Raw genomic sequence first — 26,059 nt, forward strand, 5'->3', positions numbered from 1 at the left:
GATACACAAATGGGTGTCTACACCCGGGCATCCGAATGCTAGGGGCAAGACGAGCTAGCACACCGTGCAAGCAGCCCCGGCTAGGCTCAGCAGTAGCCGCGCCATGCCACGGCAGCAGCCGCAACAAACCGCAGCAGCAGCAGATGCGGGCTGTGCTCGGGTCAGGTGCGGGCTGGGTTCGGGCCAGATGTGGGCTGGCTGCGGGCCAGGTGCGGGGTGGTGCGGGCCGGGATCGGGCCGGGCTCGGGCTTGGCTCATGACTTGGCTTGGGCCATAGGGCCATAAATAAGGGGAAGCTTGGAATATGGGAGTAAGTGGGAGAGGACATGTGGCACAAGGAGAGTATTGAGTGGGGAGCAAGTTTGTCCCCTACTCTCCATGTGGTCCTAACCAACCCATCTCACATGGTGATGCCACTTGTAGATTTATTATTAGTTTGTAATTTTAATTTAATTTAGCTTTAAATTAATTTGTGGAATTTCATGATACCACATTGATGGGATAGATATTCCCACTCATACTTTCCTCTATAAATACCAACCTTGGGATTTGGAGTAAAGTGCTTGAGTGGGAGTTAAAAAGAGCATTCCATAATTTTTGGGAAAACTCTTAAACTCACATAACACTCGGGTTTGGGTCGGACCTTGCTAACCCCAAGGTAGTAGACCTTAAAGTTGTGTTCTCCCATTTGTGGGTGGATACCGTCGGAGGCGCGACGCTTGACGTGCTAGTAGCTTTCAAGTAAGAGCCCTGGGTTTTGGGCGAAGCTCGCTTCAAGGGTAAGATTCGATATCTCTTCTTTGTGAATATTTATTTATGCTTTGTGATTTTAATTATTGGGAGTGGTTCCTCGGGAAGTGGTTGTTTCTGCGGTGAGTCGGACTAACCAAACCCCAACATAATTGTCTCCATCATATCACAAGTCCTTTTTTTCACTCAAAATCTCCTTGAGGAACTTAGCATAGTTTGGCATTTGTTCAACAACATCGGTGAAAGGAAGAGTTAGATGAAGTTGCTTAAGCATCTCTACAAATTTCCCAAATTGCTCATCCAACTTATATCTATTATATCTTTGGGGATAGGGAAGCCTTGGTTTGCAAACCTCTTTCTCTTTCTCTTTCTCTATCACCTTCTCTACTCGTCCCTCATCAACATTTTCACTCAAAGGACATTCATCACCTTCAACTTTAATGACATTCTTACTAGTGCTCTCTCTAGCAACACTCTTCTTAGGCACACCTCCCTCAAGGACCCTACCACTTCTAGTAACAATGGCATCCATAGGGTTCCTAAAATCTAGGCTAGGTGGAGTCAAAGAAGAAGAGTTTGCATATCCCTTGAACACACTAGTCAATTGAGAAAGTTTTTCACTTAAATCCTTGTTATATACCAACATGTAATTAAACTTCTCTTCATTCAAAGCCATATAAATTTCCAAAGTTTTGGCTTGTTTCTCAATGACACTTTCCAAATATTCCCTAGAAGAAAGTGATTGATCATAGGAATTATCACTTGAACTTTGAGCATTTGGAACTAAATCAATTGGGGAACCTCTTTGAAAATTTTCTTGAAAATATCCCCTAGTTTGATTATTCCAATTACCCCTAGTTTGATTTTGGCTCCTTTGTTGATCATGGTTATCATAACCTTGATTATGATCCCCATGTCTATGGCCATGACCATGACCATTACAACCATGATGGTTATAGTTACCATGAATCCCTTGGTATCCATGATTTCTACAACCTCCATTTTGGTTATAATCATCATGATTCATATGATAATTCCTAATTCCAACATTCCTTTGAGCATCAATTCTAGGTTCACAAGCATGATTATTGATATAATTCACATGTTCCATTTCACTTCCATCACATTCATTACAAGGAACATTTGGGCACATAGAAGCATTATGATCATTCATTCCACATAATTCACAAGGCCAACATTCCACAATCATGCAACAAGAAGAAAGATTAGAGTTAGAGTGAGAAGATGTACCTCTCCCCTTAATTTGGGAGGGAAGAATTGGAGCTTGGGAAGGGGGTTTCTCAAGCTTTTCTTTGAGAGACATAACATCTTTCCCTAAATCCGCAATCAAAGTAGTCAAATCATTGATGGCACTAAGTTGTTCGATTGAGTAACCCTTGCTTGTTGGTTCTCTCTCCTCTTCTTGCCAATTCATGTAATGACGAACCACTTCATCAATTGCATCAACCACTTCTTCTTCCGTTTTGTTCATGATAGGGCCTCCGGCTCCAGCATCCAAACTTGCTCTCCCATGAGAACTCAACCCACCATAGAAGATATGTATGATTTGATAGGTAGGAATCCCATGGTGTGGACACTCCCTTTGATAATCCTTAAATCTTTCCCATGCTTCATAGAGACTTTCATTTGGCTTTTGCTTGAACCCTTGAATCAAAGCTCTTGCCTCCGTCGTCTTCTTTTGAGGATAGAATCGGAACAAGAAAGCTTTGGTGACATCATCCCAATTTCTCAAAGAATTGGGCTTCACTTCTTTATATAGCCATTCCAAATATCTTCCTATGAGAGAGAAAGGGAACAACTTAAGGCGGATAAACTCTTGAGATACTCCATTGACCTTGATTGTGTTACAATATTTTTCAAACTCCTTAAGATGGTTCAATGGGCTCTCATTCTTAGCCCCACTATATTGTCTCCTCTCAATTAGGGTGATCATTGCCGGCCGAATTTCAAAGTCAATTTCCGGTGTTGTAGGTGGAGCTATGCCTCTCTCATACCTATATGCACCGGGCACTCCTAGTTTCTTCAAGGCAACTCTTGAATTTCCTCCCATGGCTTGGAATCTATGCACACAAAACTCAAAGAAAATATTAGTAGCACGGCTACAAGTGTAGCCTAAAGTGTAAAATCTTTTTGTATTTTGCAAATAGAGTGAAATAGACTCAACAACAACATTCACTCAAAGCACCATTCCCCGGCAACGGCGCCATTTTGATGGGATGAAGAACGGTAGTTCATTGGGCTACCACCCCACCCAATCAAACAAAATTTGTAACTCAACTAACCCCTATAAAGTGTAGTGGTAAGTCAAGGTCGAACCCAAAGGAATGGAGGTCGAATGTATATTGCCTAAGTCAAGCTATTTCGAATTCTAATAAGGGTATATGGTGGAAACTAAACCTAAGCTAGGCAATGCACAAAGCTTGTACTAATTAAATGCTAAGGCACTAGGGGAATGGATCCACATGCACCAACAATGAAGTTCAATCAACTTGGGGAATCAACCAATCGAGTCAAGCAATGTGAGGGAAAACCGAAATTGCAACCAAGAGAGTACATCAAGCTATCCTCCTAGAGGTCTAATTAGCGTCAACTACATAAAACACTAGCTAGGAAACATCACAAGATATCTCAATCGAGTAAATGTAAGCCACAAATCAATGGTCTGTATCAATGTGAACTCACAATGCAATCTAGTGTGAATAACAAGGGTGATCAAGCCTAATCAAGCACACACATGCACAAAATCAATCAACCAATTTAATCACATTATCAACTCAATCAATTTTCCCCAAATTAATCTCAGTTCATCATCAATACATGCTTCACCACTACCCTAGCAATAAAACTACTCACCATCCATGACAAACATCAAAATCAAAGCTAAACTAATCATCATACCCAAATTCTTCAATTGGAATCAACAAATTCAATCAAAATCAATCAAAATATCAATTAACCAAGTCAAACAACAATACTAAAAATGTTTACATTAAATTGAAATCAAACAATTAATTGCATTAAAGAGTAAAGAATCCTTACAAACTTGATAGAAATCAAATCAAATGTAGCAATCTTCAATCATCAATCATCAAACCCACATTTTCTCTCTCTAAAAATGCTAAGAACTAGTGGTTTTCTCTCTCTAAAATCTAATCTAATCTAATTCTAACTAATGAAAAATCTAATTCTCTCTCCATAAAAGGAAGTAAATAACTATCAATACAAAGAGGAAGTTAGGATTGACGTCAAAAAAAGACCCACGCCGGTGCGAGCGCTCGGAGGAGAGAGAGAAGCGCGCACGGGAACACACCCAGAAAGGTGCGCCCGCACGCACTTGGTGTGCGGCCGCACTCGACAGATGTGCAGCCGCACACTCCTCGAGTGCGCCTGCACAAAGCTGCAGATTCCTTCTCTTCTTCTTCGTACTAGCTCATGCGGTGCACACATCCTAGATGATGGTGATGGAGGACAAGGTAGGCAGGAACTTTCTTGAATTTCTTGAAGGATATAAGCCATGAGAAAGGCATATACAAGGCCTTGAAGCATGCTCCTTGGACCCCCCTTTGACTTGAAACTTCTTGCACAAGCTTTAGGCATGAAAATCAATGAAAGACCATGGAGAGGAAGCTCGGGAATCCTTGGACAATCAATCACAACCTACAATCAAAGGATAAAAAGCCATTAAAAAGGAAAAAATAGAAAGTAAACTAGAAATGCATAAAATAGAGAAACTAACTACAAAAAGCATAAAATGAAGAAAACTAGAATAAAACTAAGGAAAACTAAATAAAAGAGTAATAAAATGAAATAAAATTCATCCAAAAAGGGGCCAAATGAGTGCCATAAATGTCACTCATCAAATACACCCTGGGAGTTTCTTTAGGTGGGTCCAACCATTCAATATGCCTTTAAACAGTCAATTTACCAGTTCCAAACTTGCACCGATATCGTGACCTCAAGACTACCACAGACATTTATGGCAACATATAATGGTCATATATAGCTCCAAACGTCATTATATGACCCTAAGATTTGTTCCCTAGTGTCTCAAGACTATAATGCACGGTAACCTCATATATAGCTCCAAACGTCATTATATGACCCTAAGATTTGTTCCGGGCGAAAAAAGTCAAAAAATTCCAAAATTTAAGGCTATAATGCACGGTAACCTCAAATTCCTCAAAATGCGTGGATTATAGCCTTCAATTTTTTGGAATTTTTTGACCTTTTTTCGCCCGGAAATAAAAATTGCCGAGATGTTTACCATGGTTTCTAAAACCTCCGGGAATCCAATTGAGTGAATGGAACCATCCAATATACCTTAAAACGTTCAATTTACCCGTTCCAAATTTGCACCGATTTCGAAAAATAAATCCTACCACTGCTATTTTGTACAACATATAAGGGTCATATATGGTTCCAAACGTCATTATATGACCCTTAGATGTATCCCATAAGGTCTCCAGACTTTTCGCCACCGGGCCCCGTACCTCAAAATTCCTCAAAAAGCGTGCATTATAGCCTTAAATTTTGGAATTTTTTGACTTTTTTCGCCCGGAAATAAAAATTTCCGCGATGTTCAATATAGTTCCTAATACCCTCTGGAAGTCCAATTGAGTGGGTGGAACCATCCAATATGCCTTAAAACAGTCAATTTACCCGTTCCAAATTTACACCGATTTCGTAAAATGAAGCCTACCACGGCTATTTTGTACAACATATAAAAGTCATATATGGTTCCAAACGTCATTATATGACACTAAGATGTATCCCCTAGGGTCTCAAGACTTTTCGCCACCGGGCCCCGAAACCTCAAAATTCCTCAAAAAGCGTGGATTATAGCTTTCAATTTTGGAATTTTTGGACCTTTTTTCGCCCTGAAATAAAAATTGCCGAGATGTTTACCATGGTTCCTTATACCCTCCGGGAGTCAATTTGAGTGGGTGGAACCATCCAATATGCCTTAGAACGATCAATTTACCCGTTCCAAATTTTCACCGATTTCGTAAACTAAAGCCTACCACGGCTATTTTGTACAACAAATAAGGGTCATATATGGCTCCAAACGTTATTATATGACCCTAAAATGTATCCCCTAAGGTCTCAAGACATTTCGCCACCGGGCCCCGTAACCTAAAAATTCTTCAAAATGCGTGGATTATAGTGTTCAATTTTGGAATTTTTGTACCTTTTTTCGCCTGGAAAAAAAAATTGCCAGATGTTTACCTTGGTTCCTAATACCTTCCGGGAGTCCAATTGAGTGGGTGGAACCATCCAATGTGCCTTAAAACGGTCAATTAACCCGTTCCAAATTTGCACCGATTTCGTAAAATGAAGCCTACCATGGCTATTTTGTGCAACATATAAGGGTCATATATGGTTCCAGACGTCATTATATGACTCTAAGATGTATCACCTAAGGTCTCAAGACTTTTCGCCACCGGGCCCCGAAACCTCAAAATTCCTCAAAAACCGTGGATTATAGCATTTAATTTTGGTATTTTTTTACCTTTTTTCGTCTGGAAATAAAAATTGCCGAGATACTTACCAAGGACCCTAATACACCGTGGGAGTCTATTTGGGTGGGTCCAACCATCCAATATGCCTTTAAACAGTCAATTTACGTGTTTTAAACTTGCACCGATATCGTTACCTCAAGCCTACCACGAACATTTATGGCAACATATAATGGTCATATATGGTTCCAAACGTCATTATATGACCCTATGACGTATCCCCTAAGGTCTCAAGACTTTTCGCCTCTGGGCCCCGTAACTTCGAAATTACACAAAAAGCGTGGATTATAGGCTTCAATTTTAGAACTTTTTCACCTTATTTCGCCAGGAAATAAAAATTGCCGAGATTTTTACCATAGTTCCTTATACCCTTCAGGAGTCCAATTGAGTGGGTAATACCATCTATCATGCCTTAAAACGGTCAATTTACCCGTTCCAAATTTGCACCGATTTCGTAAAATGAAGCCTACCACGGCTATTTTGTACAACATATAAGGGTCATAAATGGTTCCAAACGTCATTATATGACCCTAAGATGTATCCCCTAAGGTCTCAAGACTTTTCGCCACCAGCCCCGTAATCCCAAAATTCCTCAAAATACGTGGATTATAGCATTCAATTTTGGAAGTTTTTGACCTTTTTTCGCCCGGAAATAAAAATTGCCGAGATGTTTACCATGGCTCCGTGTACCTTCCGGGAGTCAATTTGAGTGGGTGGAACCATCCAATATGCCTTATAACGGTCAATTTACCCGTTCCAAATTTTCACCGATTTCGTAAACTGAAGCTTACCACGGCTATTTTGTACAACAAATAAGGGTCATATATGGCTCCAAACGTCATTATATAACCCTAAAATGTATCCCCTAAGGTCTCAAGACATTTCGCCACCGGGCCCCGTAACCTAAAAATTCCTCAAAATGCGTAGATTATAGTCTTCAATTTTGGAATTTTTTGACCTTTTTTCGAACGGAAATAAAAATTTCCAGATGTTTACCTTGGTTCCTTATACCATACGGGAGTGAAATTGAGTGGGTGGAACCATCCAATATGCCTTAAAACAGTCATTTTACCAGTTCCAAATTTGCACCGATTTCGTAAAGTGAAGCCTACCACGGCTATTTTGTACAACATATAAGTGTCATATATGGTTCCAAACGTAATTATATGACCCTAAGATGTATCCCCTAAGGTCTCAAGACTTTTCGCCACCGAGCCAAGTAACCTCAAAATTCTTCAAAATGCGTGGATTATACCCTTCAATTATGGAATTTTTGACCTTTTTTCGCCCGAAAATAAAAATTGCCGAGATGTTAACTATGGTTCCTTATACCCTCCGGGAGTCAAATTGAGTGGGTGGAACCATCCAATATGCCTTAGAACGGTCAATTTACCCGTTCCAAATTTGCACCGATTTCGTAAAATGAAGCCTACCATGGCTATTTTGTGCAACATATAAGGGTCATATATGGTTCCAAACGTCATTATATGACCCTAAGATGTATCCCCTAAGATCTTAAGAGTTTTCGCCACCGGGCCCCGAAACCTCAAAATTCCTCAAAAACCGTGGATATAGCCTTTAGTTTTGGAATTTTTTTAACTTTTTTCGTCCGGAAATAAAAAATGCCGAGACGGTTACCAAGGACCCTAATACACCGTGGGAGTATATTTGGGTGGGTCCAACCATCCAATATGCCTTTAAACACTCAATTTACCAGTTTTAAACTTGCACCGATATCGTTACCTCAAGCCTACCACGAACATTTATGGCAACATATAATGGTCATATATGGTTCCAAACGTCTTTATATGACCCTAAGACGTATCCCCTAGGGTCTCAAGACTTTTCGCCTCCGGGCCCCGTAACCTCGAAATTACTCAAAAAGCGTGGATTATAGGCTTCAATTTTGGAAATTTTTCAACCTATTTCGCCCGGAAATAAAAATTGCAGAGATTTTTACCATAGTTCCTAATACCCTCCGGGAGTCCAATTGAGTGGGTAATACCATCCATCATGCCTTAAAACGGTCAATTTACCCGTTTAAAATTTGCACCGATTTCGTAAAAAGAAGCCTACCACGGCTATTTTGTACAACATATAAGGGTCATATATGGTTCCAAACGTCATTATATGACCCTAAGATGTATTCCCTAAGGTCTCAAGACTTTTCGCCACCAGCCCCGTAATCTCAAAATTCCTCAAAAAGCGTGGATTATATAGCCTTCAATTTTGGAATTTTTTGACTTACCATGGACACTAATTCACCCTGGGAGTCTATATAGGTGGATCAAACCATCCAATATGCCTTTAAACAGTCAATTTACCCGTTACAAACTTGCATCGATATCGTGACCTCAAGCCTACCACATATAATGGTCATATATGGTTCCAAACGTCATTATATGACCCTAAGATGTATCCCCTAAGGTCAAAGGACTTTTCGCCACTGGGCCCCGTAACCTCCAAATTCCTCTAAAAGCGTGGATTATAGCCTTCTATTTTGGAATTTTTTGACCTTTTTTCGCCCGAAACAAAATTTGCCGAGATGTTTATCATGGTTCCTGATACCCTCCGGGAGTACAATTGAGTGCGTGGAACCATCCAATATGCCTTAAAACGGTCAATTTACCCGTTCCAAATTTGCACCGATTTTGTAAAGTGAAGCCCACCACGGCTATTTTGTACAACATATAAGTGTCATATATGGTTCTAAACGTAATTATATGACCCTAAGATGTATCCCCTAAGGTCTCAACACTTTTCGCCACCGGGACAAGAAACCTTAAAATTCCTCAAAAAGCGTGGATTATACCCTTCAATTTTGAAATTTTTGACCTTTTTTCGCCCGGAAATAAAAATTGCCGAGATGTTAACCATGGTTCCTAATACCCTCCGGGAGTCCAATTGAGTGGGTGGAACCATCCAATGTGCCTTAAAACGGTCAATTAACCCGTTCCAAATTTGCCCCGATTTCGTAAAATGAAGCCTACCATGGCTATTCTGTGCAACATATAATGGTCATATATGGATCCAAACGTCATTAAATGACCCTAAGATGTATCCCCTAGGGTCTCAAGACTTTTCGCCACCGGCCCTGTAACCTCAAAATTCCTCAAAAAACTTGGATTATAGCCCTCAATTTTTGGAATTTTTTGACCTTTTTTCGCCCGGAAATAAGAATTGCCGAGATGTTTACCATGGTTCCGAATACCCTCCGGGAGTCCAATTCAGTGGGTGGAACCATCCAATATGCTTTAAAACGGTCAATTTACCCGTTCATAACTTGCATCGATTTCGTAAACTGAAGCCTACCACAGCTATTTTGTACAACATATAAGGGTCATATATGGTTTTAAACGTCATTATATGACCCTAAGATGTATCCCCTAAGGTCTCAAGACTTTTCGCCACCAGCCCCGTAATCTCAAAATTCCTCAAAAAGCGTGGATTATAGCCTTCAATTTTGGAATTTTTTGACTTACCATGGACACTAATTCACCCTGGGAGTCTATATAGGTGGATCAAACCATCCAATATGCCTTTAAACAGTCAATTTACCCGTTACAAACTTGCATCGATATCGTGACCTCAAGCCTACCACAGACATTTATGGCAACATATAATGGTCATATATGGTTCCAAACGTCATTATATGACCCTAAGATGTATCCCCTAAGGTCAAAGGACTTTTCACCACTGGGCCCCGTAACCTCCAAATTCCTCTAAAAGCGTAGATTATAGCCTTCAATTTTGGAATTTTTTGACCTTTTTTCGCCCGAAACAAAATTTGCCGAGATGTTTATCATGGTTCCTTATACCCTCCGGGAGTACAATTGAGTGCGTGGAACCATCCAATATGCCTTAAAACGGTCAATTTACCCGTTCCAAATTTGCACCGATTTTGTAAAGTGAAGCCCACCACGGCTATTTTGTACAACATATAAGTGTCATATATGGTTCTAAACGTAATTATATGACCCTAAGATGTATCCCCTAAGGTCTCAACACTTTTCGCCACCGGGCCAAGAAACCTAAAAATTCCTCAAAAAGCGTGGATTATACCCTTCAATTTTGAAATTTTTGACCTTTTTTTGCCCGGAAATAAAAATTGCCGAGATGTTAAACATGGTTCCTAATACCCTCCGGGAGTCCAATTGAGTGGGTGGAACCATCCAATGTGCCTTAAAACGGTCAATTAACCCGTTCCAAATTTGCACCGATTTCGTAAAATGAAGCCTACCATGGCTATTCTGTGCAACATATAATGGTCATATATGGATCCAAACGTCATTATATGACCCTAAGATGTATCCCCTAGGGTCTCAAGAATTTTCGCCACCGGGCCCCGTAACCTCAAAATTCCTCAAAAAACTTGGATTATAGCCCTCAATTTTTGGAATTTTTTGACCTTTTTTCGCCCGGAAATAAAAATTGCCGAGATGTTTACCATGGTTCCGAATACCCTCCGGGAGTCCAATTCAGTGGGTGGAACCATCCAATATGCCTTAAAACGGTCAATTTACCCGTTCATAACTTGCATCGATTTCGTAAACTGAAGCCTACCACAGCTATTTTGTACAACATATAAGGGTCATATATGGTTTTAAACGTCATTATATGACCCTAAGATGTATCCCCTAAGGTCTCAAGACTTTTCGCCCCCCGGCCCTATAACCTCAAAATTCCTCAAAAGCGTGGATTATAGCCTTCAATTTTGGAATATTCTGACCTTTTTTCGCTCGGGAATAAAAAATGCCTTTAAACAGTCAATTTACCCGTTCCAAACTTGCACCGATATCGTGACCTTAAGTCTACCACGGACATTTATGGCAACATTAAATGGTCATACATGGTTCTAAATGTCATTATATGACCCTAATATGTATCCCCTATGGTCTCAAGACATTTCGCCACCGGGCCCCGTAACCTTAAAATTCCTCAAAAAGCGTGGATTATAGCCTTCAATTTTGGAATTTTTTGACCTTTTTTCGCCCGGCAATAAAAAATGCCGAGATGTTTACCATAGTTCCTAATACCCTCCGGGAGTCCAATTGAGTGGGTGGAACCATCCAATATACCTTAAAACGGTCAATTTACCTCGGCTATTTTGTACAACATATAAGGGTCATATATGGTTCCAAACGTCATTATATGACCCTAAGATGTATCCCCTAAGGTCTCAAGACTTTTCGCCACAAGGCTCCGTACCTCAAAATTCCTCAAAAAGCGCTGATTATAGCCTTCAATTTTGGAATTTTTTGACCTTTTTTCGCCTGGAAATAAAATATGGCGAGATGCTTACCATGGACCCTAATACACCCAGGGAGTCTATTTGGGTGGGTCCAACAATCCAATATGCCTTTAAACAGTCAATTTACCCAATCTAAACTTACATCGATATCGTGACCTGAAGCCTACCAAAGACATTTATGGCAACATATAATGGTCATGTATGATTCCAAACGTTATTATATGAACCTAAGATGTATCCCTAGGGTCTTAAGACTTTTCGCCACCGGGCCCCGTAACCTCAAAATTCCTCAAAAAGTGTGGATTGTATAGCGTTAAATTTTGGCATTTTTTGACCTTATTTTGCCCAAAAATCAAAATTGCCGAGATGTTTACCATGGTTCCTAATACCCTTCGGGTGTCTAATTGAGTGGGTGGAACCATCCAATTTGCCTTAAAACGGTCAATTTACCCGTTCTAAATTTGCACCGATTTCGTAAACTGAAGCCTACCACGGCTATTTTGTACAACATATAAGGGTCATATATGGTTCCAAACGTCATTATATGACCCTAAGATGTATCCCCTAAGGTCTCAAGACTTTTCGCCACCGGGCGCCTGTTGAGAATATTTCAAGCACTATGACCCCAAACTTGAACCCCACTGTGATCATACACTAATTTAAAGTACGGTGGCGTTTCAAAGGGAAAGAAAAGAGAGCAAAAGAGTCGCCAACAAGTATTAGGAACTTGTAAACCCAAAAGACAATCCAAAAAGACCATCAACTACTCCATAATGTCTTGAACCAAACAGGGTCCGGGGATGAGGGTACGAATCCAATCTACAAAAGAAAGAACGCGCCATATAAAATAGGCCTCTACTTTGTTCTGCTCGTATTCATGTGCGCTTTTCGAATAACATACAAACATTATATTGAACCTAACCTATTTATCTATGTTGGTTGAAATATTAATGCACAAATAAATCTATTATTGGCGATCACTTGAGTTAAAATCACATTAGCCTAAACCAAATTATTTATTATCTTATTAAGCGTGATTTCAAGTACAAATTCCCTTTAAGCATGCATAAAAGGTGTGATCAAGCAATAACAACATATAATCAAGAAACATAATAATAAACAATAACAATAATGGTGATAATAGCATGATAAGGCATAATAAAGCTCAATAATAATAGCAAGATCCTAGGCATGATACTAACAAGATTAATAGCAAATGCTAGCATGTCACTAAATAATAAAGATCAAAGCTTTAAACGTAACATGGTACTAACATGAGATTATGGCATTAGAAAAGATTAAAGGCACCCTAAACATGATACTAGCAAGCATAAAATAACATCCTAACATGATACTATAAAGCATTAAAAGCATCCTAACATGATACTAGGAATTAATCAATAATAAACATGCTTTTTACATTGAAAGAGGGTAATAAGATTACATACTTTGAAGCCTCGTACCTCTTTCTAATAACAAAATACACAAGTTAGTAAACTTCAATGAAAATAATAAATCCAAAGAATTAAATTAAATAATTGAAAGAAAGAGTTAAAAAGTTTAGACTTGATTTGGGACCAAACCCTCAGAAATTATCAATCATTCACGTCTAGGGCGAAGGCAACTTCGAACTTGGTTAGGTGTTTCAAGATCTTGTGTTTGCAGTATTGTGTTTAAAAGGTTGGTTTAGAAATAGAGAGAGAGAAAGAATTAAGCTATATTGCTTAGAGAGAGAATAGAGAGAATTGATAGTAAGAATTGATGATTGTTGATGAAGATTGATGAAAGTTGATGATTTAAAATAGAGGTTCGGGACCCTATTTATAAGAAAATAGTCCGAAAAATCATAGAATTTGATAAGGAATAAAACTCCACTCTGTCGCTAACAAACTGACCTTGTCGCCAGGCGACAGAGTCTGTCGCGAGGCTACAAACCTGTCGTTTGGCGACAGAATCAGTTTATGCGGATTTTGTTTTTATCATATCGTTTGATATAGAAGTCCAAATAAGTCATATAATATGTTTTTGGAAAGCTCTTGAAGTCTACTTTCTAATGCAATTAGAAACAGGTTAAAATGTTTTGTAGATAAAAAGATATGGCCGAAATAGTGAAAGGGTGTCAGTTATTGATAGAGTTTCGTATATCTTTAATATCTTTTTCGTTATAGCTCGGATTTATATTATAATATATCATTGGAAAGATAATTTCAAGATATATCCAACCGTATACAATTTGGATAAAAATATATGAGGCACAAAAACAATATTTGACTATCTTTGAACATCTTTAAATCCGAATAGAATTAGGAAAGTTTTAAAAAAGGAAAGTTTATATTCAAATCAAATCCAATGATCTTATCTTTTCAAAAAAGGATAATTAATATATTTTAGAAACTTATAGAAGATTCTAATCAATGCTAATTAGTTTAGGAATAGGATTAAACCTTTGGACCCTCCACATGATCATTGGGTCGTAGGTAAAATCCGATTTGGGCCCAGTTTTGTATTTTGGCCATAACTTCCTCATTATTCATCGGAATTGGGCTTATAATATATCGTTGGAAAGGTCTTTTCAAGACCCATCCAATTACACCATTATTGGACCCTTATCATGGACCAAAATAAACTGAATTGGACGTTTTCATAAAATAGAGTGGGTTTTTGAAAACAGAAAGAAGAGAATTTTAATAAAAACTAACCGCAACACTTGACTTTTCACACTTTCACCTCATTCGATTATGGTTCGACGTGACAGGTATTCATCACTGGGTTTGGTTTTGGGGAGACACAAATGGGTGTCTACAGAAGCCCCCACTTTGAATGACTTTGAAGAAACTTATGTTTCGAAAAACGAGAGTCAAAGTATCGATAGGGACGGAGAATGATTCAAAATATTCCACAATTCCAAATCATTCTTATAACGTCGATACCTGCAAACTAATCATTAGATAAACAGATAAAAGAGTTAAGAAACGCATATCTTGCACCGTCGAGCACACGTCTCTGGAGTAACCGTTTTTCTTTTGCTTCATTTTGACGACCTTCTACAAGCTAGAGAACGCCATCTTGCTGTTGTTGATGTTCACTCGTCTGTGAACAATGGAGTCTTTTTTGAGGGTTGTTCACTCGTCTTTGAATAATGGATTCTTTTTTGAGGATTGTTCACTCGTCCCTGGACAATGGAGTCTTTTTTTAGGGTTTTTCACTCGTCTCTGAACAATGGAGCTTTCTTGAGGAATGTTCACTCGTCTCTGAACAATGGAGCTTTAAATGATATGTTCACGCATCTCTGAAATATAGAGCTTTGATGATATGTCCACGCGTCTCTGAACAAAAGAGCTTGATGATATGTCCACGCGTCTCTGAACAAAAGAGCTTGATGATATGTCCACGCGTCTCTGAACAAAAGAGCTTTGATGATATGTCCACGCGTCTCTGAACAAAAGAGATTTGATGATATGTCCAAGCGTCTCTGAACAAAAGAGCTTAATGATATGTCCACGCGTCTCTGAACAAAAGAGCTTGATGATATGTCCACGCGTCTCTGAACAAAAGAGCTTGATACTTGAATGTTTGTTGCGATCGTTCGGCTGGCTGCGAACAGGAACTTTGCTGAATGGTTGTATCCTGTAAAAATCAAAAGAATTGCCAAAAGACTTTGCTGGTGTTTTTCTTATGGTTGACCTAAGGCTTGATGTGTTTCTTAGGGTTGACCTAAGGTGAATGATTGACTTGAGGTTGACTCAATGTGACTGACTGACTTGAGGTTGACCCAAGGTGAATTGACACGACATGACTCAATGTACATGACTCGTGTGTGGTGTGCGACTCGAAAATGCAAAAAAGAAAAATTTTCGTTTCCGTCATTTTTGTGGAGGGTACCGACTTTCTCCCGAAAAAGAAAGACGTGAAAAAAAGAATCGAAGTGTTTAATGGTGCATGTTGAATGAGCTTAATCAAGTATATGAATTTGAGACTATCCCTCAAGGTGCAAGGATTAATTCCTCCTAAACTATCTTAGTTGACTCGATTATGAAAGTATTTAGGGTAACTTAGGCTCAGAGGCTAAGCACTTCATACTTTGATACAATGATGATTATAAGTGATGAGTGATATGACAAAGCATGCTTCAATGTTATGCTAAGAATTCATGACAAAGGGTTCCTAATTGGAAGTCTATTTGGTCATGTATCTGTGATGTGTGTGAAAGTGATACTAAGGTTAGGCTGCAAAGGCTAACGGTGTGGAAAAGTATTATTTGATAAGAGTCAAATAATGATGACTCTTGGGCTAGGTAGGCTAATGATGTAAGGATTAAGCCCCCAAGTCTAGCTCAAAGTGAATAGGGATGAACATTGGAGATCCCTTGATATGATCATGGTGTAAGTGTGTGAATGTGAAAATGAATGCATTTTTATTATGGCCGCACCTCAATGTGAGGTTGCCTACGTATCCGTTAGGAATCAGGCCAAACGTAGCTCTAGCCGAACCTCGCACAAGTGTATGTATACCTCAAAAAGGTCTTTTTAAGGGTTGTAACGTGGTTAGGCTAAAGGTTAGAGAAGAAGGGGATAAAGGCTCAAGACCCTAGATAAGCCCCCAAGGTGTGTAACCTTGCTTTTGAATCTTTGTATTTTTTTATGCTTGAGTTTTCTCATTTTTGAGCTCTTTTTCCGTTTTTTTTTTTTTTTTTTTTTTTTTTGCTCTTTTTTTTTTTGCTCTTTTTTTTTCTTTTTTTTTTTTTTTTTTTAAGTGTGGGCAATCCCGATCATGCGGTCTATCACTCACTTGGCATTCATGTTTCTCAGGCACGGTACAGAGCACTCGATAAGAGACACAATCTGAGACATGTTCTTATCAAAGATATTTTCATATCAAAGACATTGGAACACTTGCCCTTTTGTACACTTTTATTTTTTTTATTTTTATTTTTATTCTTTTGAGATCACTCAAGCTTTTATATTTGGAACTTGCATAAGTTACACACCATCCCATCCCAAGGTTAAGTAAATGTGGGTGGAAGAAAGAAAGGTCTATCGTTAGACAAGGCTCAAAGTGTTTTATCAAAAAAAGGATTATATATTTAAAGGGTGAAAGATATGATATAGCTACAAAGGGTGCCTCAAATCATTGGTATACCTTGTGCTTAATTCGGCGATTTTTTATTTTATTTTTTTTTTTTGACAATGCAATGCAATGATCATGTGCAAGAAATTAAGATGCTCATTTTATTAAAGGGGAAAAAGAAAAAAAAAACCTATGTAATAAATCTAAAGAAGACAAAGGGTGCCTATGCTAGACTTATTGGGGAAAGGTTTGAAAAAAGAAGAAGAAAGCATGAAATCTCAGTGAGAAGCTTGCCTTGTATTTTGTCTCATCATTACTCTTTTTTTTTTTATTATTATTATTGTCAATCACATGACTCAAACTCGATTCAACATGCATAGATGGGAAAAGGTCATGAAAGAATGAAGGGAATGATATGTGTGGAGAAAGTATGTGGAGAGTGGGAAGATGATGTAGATGGAGAAATATGGAAGAATTAGGAATAGAATGGACCCCCAACTCAAATGACGAAAAAACGACTCATGCATGAACCCAAGACATGGTCATAGTGTGACAAAAATATTATGTGTGCTAAGACTAATGAGTTTAGGTGACATGTTAAGACTTGTGTCATGACCATGTGGCTAGACTATGTGACTAGACTTAAGCAAAGACTAAATTAAGACTTCACGTATATGCATTAAACTGGACAGGCTGTGGTATTTTAGTCATAACTTTTAATCTGTGACTCTGATCGCGACGAAACCAACTCCAAATTAAAGATAAAACACGGGGCTACAGATCCATAGTTTGTACGAATCGTGGTTCTTCCTACAACTCCGGTTATGACCAAAACAAGTTGACGCATATGCAGTACACGGGAATAAAAATCTGGGTTGAGTTAATGGAACTATGACTCGATTTTAGGCTTGTTCATTAGTTCAAATTAATTAAATAATTAATTAAAAAAAGTCCTTTAGTCATTTGTCAATTCATTTAGTCTTAATCAAAAGTCAAACAAACGGTTAACACATATATAGTATGTACAAACAAGGTTGCACAAGTAGTTCACATAGTCACAAAATGATGCAATGAATTTGCAACCTAACCATCGCTCTAGTTCTCTAAAGTTCAACAATATGGGTTAAATCAAAAAGGTCCATGGTTGTGAATCCATATGCATTGCACACAAGCCTGCCGTGAAGGTTGGAGTGAATGGACGGGACCCTGCGAGTTCGTGATGAAATCGAACTCGACTCCATGGTTTGGTGGATTCACAAACTTTGCACGTACCCAAATTTGAACTTTGCACATGATAGTGGATTATTCTATTGGGCAGGTGAAGCAGGAACCCCCAGAGGGTTATATCCATATGTAGAACACATATGGGTTCAGATGAGTGAGAAAAGGACTCAATTAATAAGTAAAATCAAGCCAACAATGCTAAAAATGGTCAAAGCAAGAAGGCAGACCCTTGGCTCGGTATTGGAAGAACTTGGCGCCAGACCACAGGGACTGTCGCCACAAAAAAGCCTCTGTCGCCAAGCGACAGAAACTTTTGACGGGTGACAAGCCCTGTTTTCTAGACGCTAGTTCCTACATGCCTTGGCAAGTTTCTGTGTTCTTAGAATTTTCCATATTTCGCATCGTTTATTCGATTCTAGTCATGAAAGATATTTCTCAAATTTTCTACGTGTAAAATTCCTAGGTATTGACTCATGGGGCTCTCCCATGAGAACCTTTTAATGCATATGACAATAATGTTAATCAAATCAAGCACATGAAATACTTAGAATTTTTCGAGTCTCATCCGCTCATTCTAAATAATTGCCAAAATAAATTTCAGGAATATAAATAGAAATCCTCCCCAACGGAGTCACCAAAAACCATAGGGAATATTTCAAGCATTATGATAACCCCAAACTTGAACCCCACTGTGATCATACACTAAAGTACGGTGGCGTTCCAAAGGGAAAGACAAAGAGCAAAAAAAGTCGCCAACAAGTTTTAGGCACCTATAAACCCAAAAGACAATCCAAAAGGACCATCAACTACTCCATAAGGTCTTGAACCAAAAAGGGTCCGGGGATAAGGGTACGAATTCAATCTACAAAAGAAAGGACCCGCCCTATAAAATAGGCCTCTACTTTGTTCTGCTCGTATTCATGTGCGCTTTTCGAATAACATACAAACATTATATTGATCCTAACCTGTTTATCTATGTTGGTTGAAATATTAATGCACAAATAAATCTATTATTGGCGACCACTTGAGTTAAAATCACATTAGCCTAAACCAAATTATTAATTATCTTATTAAGCGTGATTTCAAGTACAAATTCCCTTTAAGCATGCATAAAAGGTGTGATCGAGCAATAACAATATATAATCAACCAACATAATAATAAACAATAACAATAATGATGATAATAGCATGATAAGGCATAATAAAGCTTAATAATAATAGCAAGATCCTAGGCATGATACTAACAAGATTAATAACAAATCATAGCATGTCACTAAATAATAATGATCAAAGCTTTAAAACTAACATGGTACTAACATGAGATTATGGCATTAGAAAAGATTAAAGACACCCTAAACATGATACTAGAAAGCATAAAATAACATCCTAACATGATACTAGAAAGCATTAAAAGCATCCTAACATGATACTAGGAATTAATCAATAATAAACATGCTTTCTACATTGAAAGAGGGTAATAAGATTACATACTTTGAAACCTCGTACCTCTTTCTAATAACAAAATACACAAGTTAGAAAACTTCAATGAAAATAATAAATCAAAGAATTAAATTAAATAATTGAAAGAAAGAGTTAAAAAGTTTAGACTTGATTTGGGACCAAACCCTCAGAAATTATCAACCTTTCACGTCTAGGGCGAAGGCAACTTCGAACTTGGTTAGGTGTTTCAAGATCTTGTGTATGCGGTATTGTGTTTAAAAGGTTTGTTTAGAAAGAGAGAGTGAAAGAATTAAGCTATATTTCTTAGAGAGAGAATAGAGAGAATTGATAGTAAGAATTGATAATTGTTGATGAAGATTGATGAAATTTTAAGAGGTTCGGGACCCTATTTATAAGAAAATAGTCCGGAAAATCATAGAATTTGATAAGGAATAAAAATCCACTCTGTCGCTAACAAACTGAACTTGTCGCCATAAATTTATCTTGTCGCGAGGCGACAAACCTGTCGTTTGGAGATAGAAACAATTTTTGCAGATTTTGTTTTTAACATATCTTTTGATCTAGAAGTCCAAATAAGTCATATAATATGTCGTTGTAAAGCTCTTGAAGTCTACTTTCTAATGCCATTAGAATCTTCTGTAGATAAAAAGATATGGCCGAAATAGTGAAAGGGTGTCAGTTTTGGATAGAGTTTCGTATATCTTTAATATCTTTTTCGTTATAGCTCGGATTTATATTATAATGTATTATTGGAAAGATAATTTCAAGATCTATCCAACCATATACAATTTGGATAAAAATATATGAGGCACGAAAATAATATCTGACTTTCTTTGAACATCTTTAAATCCGAATAGAATTAGGAAAGTTTTAAAAAAGGAAAGTTTATATTCAAATCAAATTCCATGATCTTTTCTTTTCAAAAATGGATAATTAAGATATTTTAGAAACTTATAGAAGATTCTAATCAATCCTAATTATCTTAGGAATAGGATTAAACATTTGGACTCTCCACATGATCATTGGGTCGTAGGTAAATTCCGGTTTAGGCCCAGTTTAGTATTTTGGCCATAACTTCCTCATTATTCATCGGAATTGGGCTTATAATATATCGTTGGAAAGGTCTTCTCAAGCCCCATCCAACTACACCATTATTGAACCCTTCTCATGGACCAAAATAAACTGAATTGGACGTTTTCATAAAATAGAGTGGGTTTTCGAAAACAGAAAGAAGAGAATTTTAATAAAAACTAACCGCAACACTTGACTTTTCACACTTTCACCTCATTCGATTATGGTTCGACGTGACAGGTATTCATCACTGGGTTTGGTTTTGGGGAGACACAAATGGGTGTCTACAGCGACGTAACCTCAAAATTCCTCAAAAAGCGTGGATTATAGCCTTCAATTTTGGAATTTTTTGACCTTTTTTCGCTCGGAAAAAAAATGCCGAGATGCTTATCATGGACCCTAATACACCCTGGGAGTCTATTTGGATGGGTCCAACCATCCAATATACCTTTAAACAGTCAATTTACCCGTTCCAAACTTGCACCGATATCGTGACCTCAAGCCTACCACGGACATTTATGGCAACTAATAATGGTCAAATATGATTCCAAACTTTATTATTTCACCCTAAAGCGTATCCCCTAGGGTCTCAAGACTTTTCGCCACCGGGCCCCGTAACCTCAAAATTCCTCAAAAAGCGTGGATTATAGCCTTCAATTTTGGAATTTTTTTTACCTTTTTTCGCCTGGAAATAAAAATTGCTGAGATGTTTACCGTGGTTCCTAATACCCTCCGGGAGTCAAATTGAGTGGGTAGAACTATCCAATATGCCTTAAAACGGTCAATTTACCCGTTCCAAATTTGCGCCGATTTCGTAAATTGAAGTCTACCACGGCTATTTGGTACAACATATAAGGGTTATATATGGTTCCAAACGTCATTATATGACCCTAAGATCTATCCCCTAAGGTCTCACGACTTTTCGCCACCGGGCCACGTAACCTCAAAATTCCTCAAAAAGCGTGGATTATAGACTTCAATTTTGGAATTTTTTGACCTTTTTTTGCCCGGAAAAACAAATTCCGAGATGCTAACCATGGACCCTAATACACCCAGGAAGTCTATTTGGGTGGGTCCAACCATCCAATATGCCCTTAAACAGTCAATTTACCCGTTCCAAACTTGCACCGATATCGTAACCTCAAGCCTACCACGGACATTTATGGCAACATATAATGATCATATATGGTTCCAAACGTCATTATATGACACTAAGATGTATCCCCTAGGGTCTTAACATTTTTCGCCACCAGGCCCCGTAAACTCAAAATCCTAAAAAAAAAAACGTGGATTATAGCCTTCAATTTTAGAATTTTTTGACCCTTTTTCGCCCGGAAATAAAATTGTCGAGACGTATACCATGGTTTATAATATCCTTCGGGAGTCCAATTGAGTGGGTGGAACCATCCAATATGCCTTAAAACGGTCAATTTACCCGTTTCAAATTTGCACCGATTTCGTAAAATGAAGCCTACAACGGCTATTTTGTACAACATATAAGAGTCATAAATGGTTCCAAACGTCTTTATATGACCTTAAGATGTATCCCTAAGGTCTCAAGACTTCGCCACCGGACCCTGTAACCTCAAAATTCCTCCAAAAGCGTGGATTATAGCCTTCAATTTTGGAATTTTTTGACCTTTTTTGGCCCGGAAATAAAAATTGCAGAGATGTTTACCATGGTTCCTAATACGCTCCGAGAGTCCAATTGAGTGGGTGGAACCATCCAATATGCCTTAAAACGGTCAATTTACCCGTTCCAAATTTGCACCGATTTCGTAAACTGAAGCCTACCATGGCTATTTTGTACAACATATAAGGGTCATATATGGTTCCAAACGTCATTATATGACCCTAAGATGTATCCCCTAAGGTCTCAAGATTGTTCGCCACCGGACCCGGAAACCTCAAAATTCTTCAAAAAGCGTGGATTATAGCCTATAATTTTGGAATTATAGCCTATAATTATAGCCCATAAATAAAAAATGTCGGGATGCTTACCATGGACCCTTATACACCCTGGCAGTCTATTTTTGTGGGTCCAACCATCCAATATGCCTTTAAACAGTCAATTTACCCGTTCCAAACTTGCACCGATATCGTGACCTCAAGCCTACCACGGACATTTATGGCAACATATCATGGTTATATATGGTTCCAAACGTCATTATATGACCCTAAGATGTATCCCCTAGGGTCTCAAGACTTTTCGCCACCGGGCCCCGTAAGCTCAAAATTCCATAAAAACTGTGGAATATAGCCTTCAATTTTGGAATTTTTTGACCTTTTTTCACCCGGAAATAAAAATTTCCAAGATGTTTACTATGTTTCCTAATACCCTCCGGGAGTCCAATTGAATGGTGGAATCATCCAATATACCTTAAAACGGTTAATTTACCCGTTCCAAATTTGCACAGATTTTGTAAACTAAAGCCTACCACGGCTATTTTGTACAACATATAAGGGTCACATATGGTTCCAAACTTCATTATATGACCCTAAGTTGTATCCCCTACGGTCTCAAGACTTTTCGCCACCGAGGCCCATAGTCTCAAAATTACTCAAAAAGCGTGGATTATAGCCTTCAATTTTGGAATTTTTTCATCTTTTTTCGCTCGGAAATAAAAAATGCCGAGATGCTTACCATGGACCCTAATACACCCTGGGAGTCTGTTTGGGTGCGTCCAATCATCAAATATGCCTTTAAACAGTCAATTTACCCTTTCCAAACTTGCGCCGATATCGTGAACTCAAGCCTACCAAAGACATTTATGGCAACATATAATGGTCATATATTGTTCCAAACGTCATTGTATGACCCTAAGATGTATACTCTAGGGTCTCAAGACTTTTCGCCACCAGGCCCGTAACATCAAAATTCCTCAAAATGCATGGATTATAGTCTTTAATTTTGGAATTTTATGACCTTTTTTCGCCCGGAAATAAAAATAGCCGAGATGTTTACCATGGTCCCTAATACCCTCCGGGAGTCCATTTGAGTGGGTGGTACCATCCAATATGCCTTAAAACAGTCAATTTACCCGTTCCAAATTTGCACCGATTTTGTAAAATGAAGCCTACCACGGCTATTTTGTACAACATATAAGGGTCATATATGGTTCCCAACGTCATTATATGACCCTTAGATGTATCCCCTAAGGTCTCAATACTTTTCGCCACCGGACACACGAAACCTTTAAATTCTTCAAAAAGTGCTAATTTTATCCTTTAATTTTGGATTTTTTTGACCTATTTCAACAATAAATAAATAATACTGGGATGCTTACCATGGACCCTAATACACCCTGGCAGTCTGTTTTGGTGAGTCCAACCATCCAATATGCCTTTCAACAGTCAATTTACCCGTTCCAAACTTGCACCGATATCGTGACCTCAAGCCTACCACGGACATTTATGGCAGCATATAACGGTTATATATGGTTCCAAACGTCATTATATGACCCTAAGATGTATCCCCTATGGTCATAAGACTTTTCGCCACCGGTCCCCGTAACCTCAAAATTCCTTAAAAAGCGTGGATTAGCCTTCAATTTTGGAATTTTTTGTCCTTTTTTCGCCCGGAAATAAAAATTGCCAAGATGTTTACCATACTTCCTAATACCCTCCGGGAGTCCAATTGAGTGGGTAGAACCATCCAATATGCCTTAAAACGGTCAATTTACCCGTTCCAAATTTGCACCGATTTCGTAAACTAAAGCCTACCACGGCTATTTTGTACAACATATAAGGGTCACATATGGTTCCAAACATCATTATATGACCCTAAGATGTATCCCCTAAGGTCTCAAAACTTTTCGTTACCGAGGCCCATAATCTCAAAATTACTCAAAAAGTGTGGATTATAGCCTTCAATTTTGGAATTTTTTCATCTTTTTTCGCTCGGAAATAAAAAATGCCGAGATGATTACCATGGACCCTAATACACCCTGGGAGTCTTTTTGGGTGGGTCCAATCATCCAATATGCCTTTAAACAGTCAATTTACCCTTTCCAAACTTGCACCGATATCGTGAACTCAAGCCTACCAAGGACATTTATGGCAACATCTAATGGTCATATATGGTTCCAAACGTCATTATATGACCCTAAGATGTATCCCCTAGGGTCTCAAGACTTTTCGCCACTAGGCCCGTAGCATCAAAATTCCTCAAAAAGCGTGGATTATTGCCTTCAATTTTGGAATTTTATGACCTTTTTTCGCCCGGAAATTAAATAGCCGAGATGTTTACCATGGCCCCTAATACCCTCTGGGAGTCCAGTAGAGTGGGTGGAACCATCCAATATGCCTTAAAACTGTCAATTTACCCGTTCAAAATTTGCACCGATTTTGTAAAATGAAGCCTACCACAGTTATTTTGTGCAACAGATAAGGGTCATATATGGTTCCCAACGTCATTATATGACCCTTAGATGTATCCCCTAAGGTGTCAAGACTTTTCGCCACCGGACCCCGAAACCTTAAAATTCATCAAAAACCGTTGATTATAGCCTTTAATTTTGGAATTTTTTTACCTTTTTCCGCCCGGAAATAAAAATTGCCGAGATGCTTACCATGGTTCCTAATGCACCCTGGGAGTCTATTTGGGTGGTTCAAACCATCCAATATGCCTTTAAACAGTCAATTTACCCGTTCCAACTTGCACCGATATCGTGACCATAAACCTACCACGGACATTTATGGCAACATATAATGGTTATATATGGTTCCAAACGTCATTATTTGACCCTAAGCTATATCCCCTAAGGTCTCAAGACTTTTCGCCATCGGGCCCCGTAACCTCAAAATTCCTCGAAAAGCATGGATTATAGCCTTCAATTTTGGAATTTTTTGACCTTTTTTCGCCGGGAAATAAAAATTGCCGAGATGTTTACCATGGTTCCTAATGCACCCTGGGAGTCTATTTGGGTGGTTCCAACCATCCAATATGCCTTTAAACAGTCAATTTACCCGTTCCAAACTTGCACCTATATCGTGACCTCAAGCCTACCACGGACATTTATGGCAACATATAATGGTCATATATGGTTCCAAACGTCAATATATGACCCTAAGATTTATCCCCTAATGTATCAAGACCTTTCTCCACGGACCCCGTAACCTCAACATTCCTCAAAAAGTGTGGATTATAGCCTTCAATTTTGGAATTTTTTGACCTTTTATCGCCTTGAAATAAGTAATGCCAAGATGCTTACCATGGACCCTAATACACCATGGGAGTCTATTTTGGTGGGTCCAACCATCCAATATGCCTTTAAACAGTCGTTTTACCCGTTCCAAACTTGCACTGATATCGTGAACTCAAGCCTACCACGGACATTTATAGCAACAAATAATGGTCATATATGGTTCCAAACGTAATTATATGACCCTAAGATGTATCCCTAGGGTCTGAAGACTTTTCGCCACCGGGCCCGTAACTTAAAAATTCCTCAAAAAGTGTGGATTGTAGCCTTCAATTTTTGAATTGTTTGACCTTTATTCACCCGAAAATAAAAATAGCCGAGATGTTTACCATGGTTGCTAATATCCTCCGGGAGTCCAATTGAGTGGGTGGAACCATCCAATATTCCTTAAAACGGTCAATTTACCCGTTCCAAATTGGCACAAATTTGGTAAAATGAAGCCTACCACGGCTATTTTGTACAACGTATAAGGGTCATATATGGTTCAAACGTCA

At 38.5% G+C, this 26,059-nt stretch overlaps 1 non-coding gene across 1 annotated transcript; it reads left to right on the forward strand.

Moving 5' to 3' along the window:
* Nucleotides 1-2,330: 2,330 nt before the first annotated feature.
* Nucleotides 2,331-2,436, forward strand: LOC145621651 (small nucleolar RNA R71). The gene has a single exon (XR_014108472.1). It is a non-coding gene; the product is annotated as a small nucleolar RNA R71 (small nucleolar RNA).
* The last annotated feature ends 23,623 nt before the right edge of the window (nucleotides 2,437-26,059 follow it).

This window comes from Chenopodium album, chromosome 27 (genome assembly GCF_948465745.1).
Source record: "Chenopodium album chromosome 27, dcCheAlbu1.1, whole genome shotgun sequence".
Lineage (NCBI taxonomy): Eukaryota > Viridiplantae > Streptophyta > Magnoliopsida > Caryophyllales > Amaranthaceae > Chenopodium > Chenopodium album.